Below are 7,202 nucleotides of genomic sequence, written 5' to 3'. Positions count from 1 at the left end.
GTGGTGCTACCAATTGCTAGTCTACCCTAACCCTTATCGACGCTAAACCTAGCCTAACCTTATATTTTAACATTACCCTTAATCTTACCTAACCCCACAAGAATACTAAAAAAAAACGAGTTGGGAAAGCCAAAATATTACCTCTCCGAGTCAAGAGGTCTACTACTACAAAGTTATTTACCTAGATATGGAATTATTTCTCTTTTTTGAAGTAAAAATTTACGAAATATTGAAGCAGTATTCTAAGCATAGCGAATATACAGTAAAGCAGACGACATTTTACATCCAATAAGGATAAATCTTGGACACAAATGGAAATCAGTCAATGGCAATGTTATGTTTGTTCTTGATGAGATTGACTTAACACGTAATTAAAGAACTTAATATGAGCTTTAATGGGAACTTCAATATGGTTACATAGACAGAGGTGTTTCGTGTACCGCGCCCGTCTTTCTACTGAGCAGCCTTTTTTCCCGCTCTTTCTTATTGTCCTTTTTCTCAGAAACAAGAATTTATGGTTGTATGGCATGAGAATGGGAAACAGAGTAAATATATATTTGTCGGAGTGGATGTACAACGAGTAGAATGTATACATGACAATATGACAGGCAAAAAGAACAGGAAATGAAGTCTACGCTTCAGCTGTTTACCCTATATTCTGATAGCTACATTCACAACTGGTTTGCAGTGTAAACACTATCGTCTCGTCTCACCTCACCTCATCAATATACTTAGTTTGCCAACATGAGTGTTAACGTTAAATAATACCAAAGCTAAATTGTAGCTAGACGCACTGATAGTCAATGCGCACCATAAAGAGAATAAAAACTCTGCAGCTTAGCCCTGTAAAATATTTGTGGGGTTGCACTATAGGATTTCTTCAATAATTAGGCTTAAAACGTTCTTAACTGTTCTTAAATTTTATTCCTCGAGACTCAAAACGTCTTAACGTCTTTACATTCAAAATCCAACTGACTTAAACATTTTCGCGCGCTCCTCCTCGTGCTCTTTTTTATTTCTAACTCCACGCGCCAAAGTCTCTAACATAATCTTTATTGTACATTTTCCAAATTCATTCTTTAAGGTAAAATTTTGTCATTACTTATTCTACATATCTCCCCCCCAACCAAAAAAAAACACGTCCTCGTGTTTCTTATTTATTTTCATGTAGTCTTCAGTGATGAGTTACTTCCCAGCACTGATTAGGTGTGCATTTATTAAGCGAGCCCGAAATTGTCTCTTGGGTACCTTCCATCGTTACGGCGTTAGAATAGCATTTTTTAGTCGATTGTGGTGGACGATGAAAGTCTTGTCATCGGAGTCACGTGTTATGTTATAGTTTACAGGTCCAATTACTTCCTTGATCGGGAAAGGCCCAGTCCACGGTTTTAGAAATTTTTCACTTGAGCCAGGTGGGCAGTACGGATTGTAAAGCCACACTTTTTCATTCACGTGGAAAGGTGTAAATCGAACACGTACATCATACTGTTTCTTTTGGTATCCTTGTTTCTTCTGTATGTTGGTGGAAGCAGTGCGGTTAATTGCAGCCATTTCATTCACAATGGTTCTTAAGTATTTATGGGCCGGTTGGGGTGATTTGTCTTCATTTTCAAGGAACATGTCATGCGGGAGTCTTACGTCCCTGCCGGTGGCGAGTTTGTACGGAGGAAATCCTGTTGAACTGTGAACACTCGCCCTCATTGACATAAGCATAAATGGTAGCCACTCGTCCCAATCGTTTTGTTCCTTCGCAATATACATAGTTAATTTCTCTTCCAAAGTTCGGTTCGCTCTTTCCGTTAGACCGTCGGTCTGTGGATGGTAGGGCGACGTTCTGTTTCGTTTAATTCCCACACTGTTAATAAAAAAGGGACATGATTTAACCATTTGAGGTTCAAAGTCATGCAACCCAGGGCCAACCATTTATGGTTTGAATACGAACCCTTTAAAATGGTTCAATATTGAACCTCTAAAAATGGTTCAATATTGAACTTTTAAAAATGGTTCAATATTGAACCTTTAAAAATGGTTCAATATTGAACCTTTAAAAATGGTTCATATTAATACCATTGAAAGGTTCAAACGAGTACTTTTGAAAGGTTCAAACGAGTACTTTTGAAAGGTTCGAACGAATACTTTTGTAAGGTTCGAACGAGTACCTTTGTAAGGTTCGAACGAGTACGTTTGTAAGGTTCGAACGACTACCTTTGTAAGGTTCGAACGACTACCTTTGTAAGGTTCGAACGAGTACCTTTTTAAGGTTCGAACGAGTACCTTCGTAAGGTTCGAACGACTACCTTTGTAAGGTTCGAACGAGTACCTTTGCAAGGTTCGAACGAGTACCTTTGCAAGGTTCGAACGAGTACCTTTAAGAGTGTCACGTAACACCTTTAAGAGTGTCACGTAACACCTTTAAGAGTGTCGCGTAACACCTTTAAAAATGGGAGATTTTTTGGTGGGATAGTAGTAGAAATTCTAGTATTTTTCTTAGACTTTCCATGAGGCATAACTCAAATATCGAGTGTGGTTTTACTGTTAAATAAAATTTTGATTATCCGCAGTATTATTAGCAATTGGTGCTATATTCATAGCAGGGTTCCATCTTGAGAGAACTTCATCACCTATAGGGAGGAAAGTTCTCACATGCAGAACTATACCTCTTTAAGCGAGGGTTGTTGCATATAAAGTCAATTTAACGGGTTTATAAACTTCTGAAAAAGGCAGAAAGTTTTTGATTTGTACAAATGCATAGGGTATTAAATTAGTTTTGGAGGCTATAATATTCAAGCAGTAGATATAGACGTTCTTGTTAAATTTAATAATCTCTTTTCACTAAGAGTTTTTCGAGCACCAGAAACGCGTTTAATCTAATTTGCACTACAGATTTTACAAAAAAAAATCCATTTAGTACTCTAATTTTTCGAAAAATAATGATAAAACGTGTCACAAAAGCAAGTGCCCCACTTTGGCTTCAATAGCTGGCCCTACTGTGAGGCCAATACCTAACCTAGTCTCGTTTTTTAAGAGTATCGCCTAACACTATTAAGAGTGTCGCTTAACACCTGTAAGAGTGTCACCTAACACGTTTAGCATAGTTTTATGAAGGTACAACACCGCCAGATTACCAATTTCTTTGTTAGTTTTATTTAAAGGATAAAACTGTTTTCTTTCATGAATATCATCTTTAAAAAAAGGTTTAACAATTACGTTTTTCAATAATTTTTTTACTGTTTGTATTGACTTTAATATTAAAACATTAATGAAAATGAAAGGCCTTATTTAAGAAACCCGCAGTATTATAATTTTTCATGTTTAATTTCGAACGGTGTTTTAATAGTGTTATTTTACACCGAATTTACACTTTTAATTGGCCCCTAAAAAATCAAGGTAATAAAACTCTCTTTCGGGTGTTTTTACGGTGTTTACACCGTTTTAACACGTTTTTAACACTTTCATTTCTTAGAGTGTTGAAAGGTTCGTCATCTTGTTTATTGCGAACCCCAATTAGTTGAATACAATGAACACAACCACTTTCTCAAATGTAGGCACTATTTTGTGACCCTTTCTGCTTTGAATGTGTAAACATTTATTTCCGACAAGCGGTTTTCAATGGGCGACATATTGAGGGAATTGCTTGGGCATTGAATTTTTAGATGGTTCTCTCCGAAATGCGCGGTTTTCAACCAAACGTTCATGCAGACTTATGTTGAAACTGACATCAAGAATTGAAGAATCGCTACTAATCTAGATGGAAATCTCTTTCCACCCTCTGACCTTTGCGAACCATAGTGGAACAGAATGTCGCACCGGTGGCCACATCTTCACCAAAGGCAGATTTGAAGTATCATTCTACAATTGTTGACTTATACATTTGTGTAATATTAAAGGGTATATGAATATGGCTCAATGCATTGATTCCGTGGTGGACGTGTATTCAGAACATTACAGTTAACATTACTTCCCCTTTACTGGAATGTCATTCGGTTATTTGGACGAGCTATGTTCAACTGTTCACTTTCTCTTTAAAATCATCCCTAATGATTCAAAACCCCTTATTTAGCATTTGGAAATGGGAAGTGGCGACTTTAAAAAAAACACTTTGTAAAAAATATATTCAAACAATAATATAAGATAGGTTTTTTATCAATTGTATCAGATTTGCGGCTTTATGTTAAAACAAGACGTCGCGGGAGAGAAAGTTTTTAATTGCGTCGACTGTACCATCGTTTCTGCAAATGCTAGTTTCGCGAACGACATTCTTATCACGCCTTTCAATCAAAGTAGCAGGGTGCAAGAGAGAATAAACCGAGAGAAAGGAAATGCATCAAAAACTAGAGAACCAAAACTGTCAATGGAGTAGTATCACTCCATGTTAACTTCCCACAAGCTCTAATGAAGGCAGTGAGCCGAAATACTCTATAGAAAATGATTCGTGCTAATAGTGTTGCAAAATCTTATAAATAAGCAAGTTTCCGACTCCTCAAAACCAAAAACCTACCTTTTCAACCCAAAATGGTTTCGTCCATTGAATTTCTTGTGCATTTTGAGCTAAAAGGTTCTGAAACAAAATACTTAGAAATAGGCTACTTCCAGCTTGACAGCGCTAAATATACCGCTTAGTAAAATTTAAAGAACAGTAGTATCGTACGTAAAAAACACCGCTATATGCTCTTAACAAGTTGGGAAAACCAAAATATTACCTCTCCGAGTCAAGACGACTACTTACAAACTTATTTACCCAGATATGGAAATGTTTCTTAAGTTAAAATTTATGAAATATTAAAGCAGCAAATATACTGTAAATCAGACGACATTTTACATCCAATAATGATATACTTGTACACATTAAAATCATCCGATGGGGGAAAAACGGGAAATGAAGAGATAAAACTTTGGAGGGATATTACCTTTACGTGTTTGTATAGGCCCAATTTTCTACTCCTCAACTGTATGCCCTCTATGTTCAAAGCCATATTCACAACAGGGTTGCATTGTAAACACTATCCTTTCGTTTCATCTCAACGATTTTCTTAGTTTGTCAACATGACTGTTAACGTTACATAACACCAAAGCTTATTTGTGGCTACACACACTGAAAGTAAATGCGTACCATAAAAAGCATGAAAACACGAAGCTATTATCCGATTACGATCAGACCTTTCACTGGTCTGGGCTGCGTTCAGCAGAGCTCACCAAAAAAAGACAGCGGATTATGGAAATGTTTACCGGTGAGCTCTGTCGTCATAGCTTTTCTCCGGTCATCGGCGTTTTATAAATGACGCTAGCGCAATAAAGCGTGCAAGGTACCAAGGCTTAACAAAAATTGCATGATAACATATTTATAGAGATAGATGACAACTTTTATAATTAAAATTAGAAACTAACATATCTCTTAAAATTCTTGCGTGATCAACTGGTTTCACGCCAATTAATTAGCTATAGTCTCATAGAGCTATTTGTATTAATTCCTCCATGGTTTTTTCGCCAAGCTGAGAAATACGCGTTTTACGTCACGTTATCCAAAGAGCCGACTATTTTCTTTGAAGACCGTGCTAGCTAAGCGTTAAGCACCGTGACGTCAAAATTCAAAAACAAAATCCCGTTATGTACAATACTGCTAACAGCGTTGGGCTCTGCTGAACGCGGCCTAGATTTCCACCATGATTATAATACCTAAGCCTAAAGTGTACTTAACTTTCGGCTCACTCTGAACCGTTAATGTCTCTGCATTACAGAAACGAAATCCAAACCCAAACGTTTACTTTTTCGTTCACTAGGCCTATTAACAAATGTAAGTTCATTTGACCAACATATTAGCATTGTGCTTGCATTCACTTTAGAAAGGATTATGCTATAAACAGATGTAGTATAGCTTAGGTAATATATAAACATCCATTTTAAATAATAATATTAAAAAAAATCTTTGGAATATCAAAATGAAATAGAGCTTTAAAGCTACAAAGGTACTAAATGCATCATAATTACGAAAAATATTTCCACATATTCACTTTATATTAAGGATAAAGGGAATATTATGGTTCTGTAGGATTCCTTTACACATCAAAACAAAACGAACTTCTAACGCAGCGCACTACTGTAACATCGGACGGACACACACAGACAAAAACATAGACTGCTTTTTAACTCTTTCCGTATTAATTTTGAATTGAGAAACAAGATTATCTTAAATATTAAAATGAATATAATTAATATTTAATATTTTCTTCGTTAGTTATTCGCCTTATTGAACGTTACATCGTTTTAAAAAATAACAATTAAACATTCTTGAGAGACTTGACTAATATTGGCGTTTGAAATGAAGCATACGCCGGTTGCTTCGCTTTACTCAAATAGGTAGTATATAAGGGTGTCGAACTACAGTTAAAAGCAAGAACAACCGCAATTGCGAAAACCTATCGTGGACAACCCACCCTAGGGAGGCTAGACGTTTCTCGTAACCCTAGCTGATCGCCGCGAATGTCTTAAACCAAACGATGACGATGGAGTAGAAGCCAGGTGTGCTGACTGGTGTCCATGTGGGATGGACAAAAACAAAGACCAGAAGATGGTGGTGTAGAAGCCAGGTGTACAGACTGGTGTCCATGTGGTATGGACAAAAACAAAGACCAGAAGATGGTAGTGTTAGAAGCCAGTGTGTACAGACTGGTGTCCATGTGGGATGGACAATGACCAGAAGATGGTGGTGTTAGAAGCCAATAAGTACAGACTGGTGTCCATGTGGGATGGACAATGAGCAGAAGATGGTGGTGTTAGAAGCCAGTAAGTACAAACTGGTGTCCATTTCCGTGACTGTGAAAGCAGTTCGGAAATGGCGAACACGTTTGCTCCGATTTGGAAACTGCGAACGCGGTCACGTGGGTGTAACAACAGACAGACACACACACAGACACACACACAGACAGACACACACGATCGTTACAGAACCTCTCCGTGACATACGTCACTCGGAGAGGTAAAAACGGTGACATAATGCGACCTCAAATGTACACATTATTTAGTGGTTATAAGAGCATACATTTTAAAAATATATTTCAAATTTGTAAGCCCCTCAAATTCAAAACTCGTTACGTTAAATTTGTGATATGTATTATTATTCCCCTTCAAACGTGCTAAAAGGAGTATATAAATCTCCGTCACAAAAATATTACGAGCCGCAACCTGAGGCGCCCGTAATGGTTTAT

This window comes from Phalangium opilio, unplaced genomic scaffold, assembly GCF_054372755.1.
Source record: "Phalangium opilio isolate 3A_F unplaced genomic scaffold, DU_Popi_V2 ptg000390l_1, whole genome shotgun sequence".
Lineage (NCBI taxonomy): Eukaryota > Metazoa > Arthropoda > Arachnida > Opiliones > Phalangiidae > Phalangium > Phalangium opilio.
The sequence above is the reverse complement of the archived record's forward strand: the minus strand, read 5'-3'. Positions refer to the sequence as shown.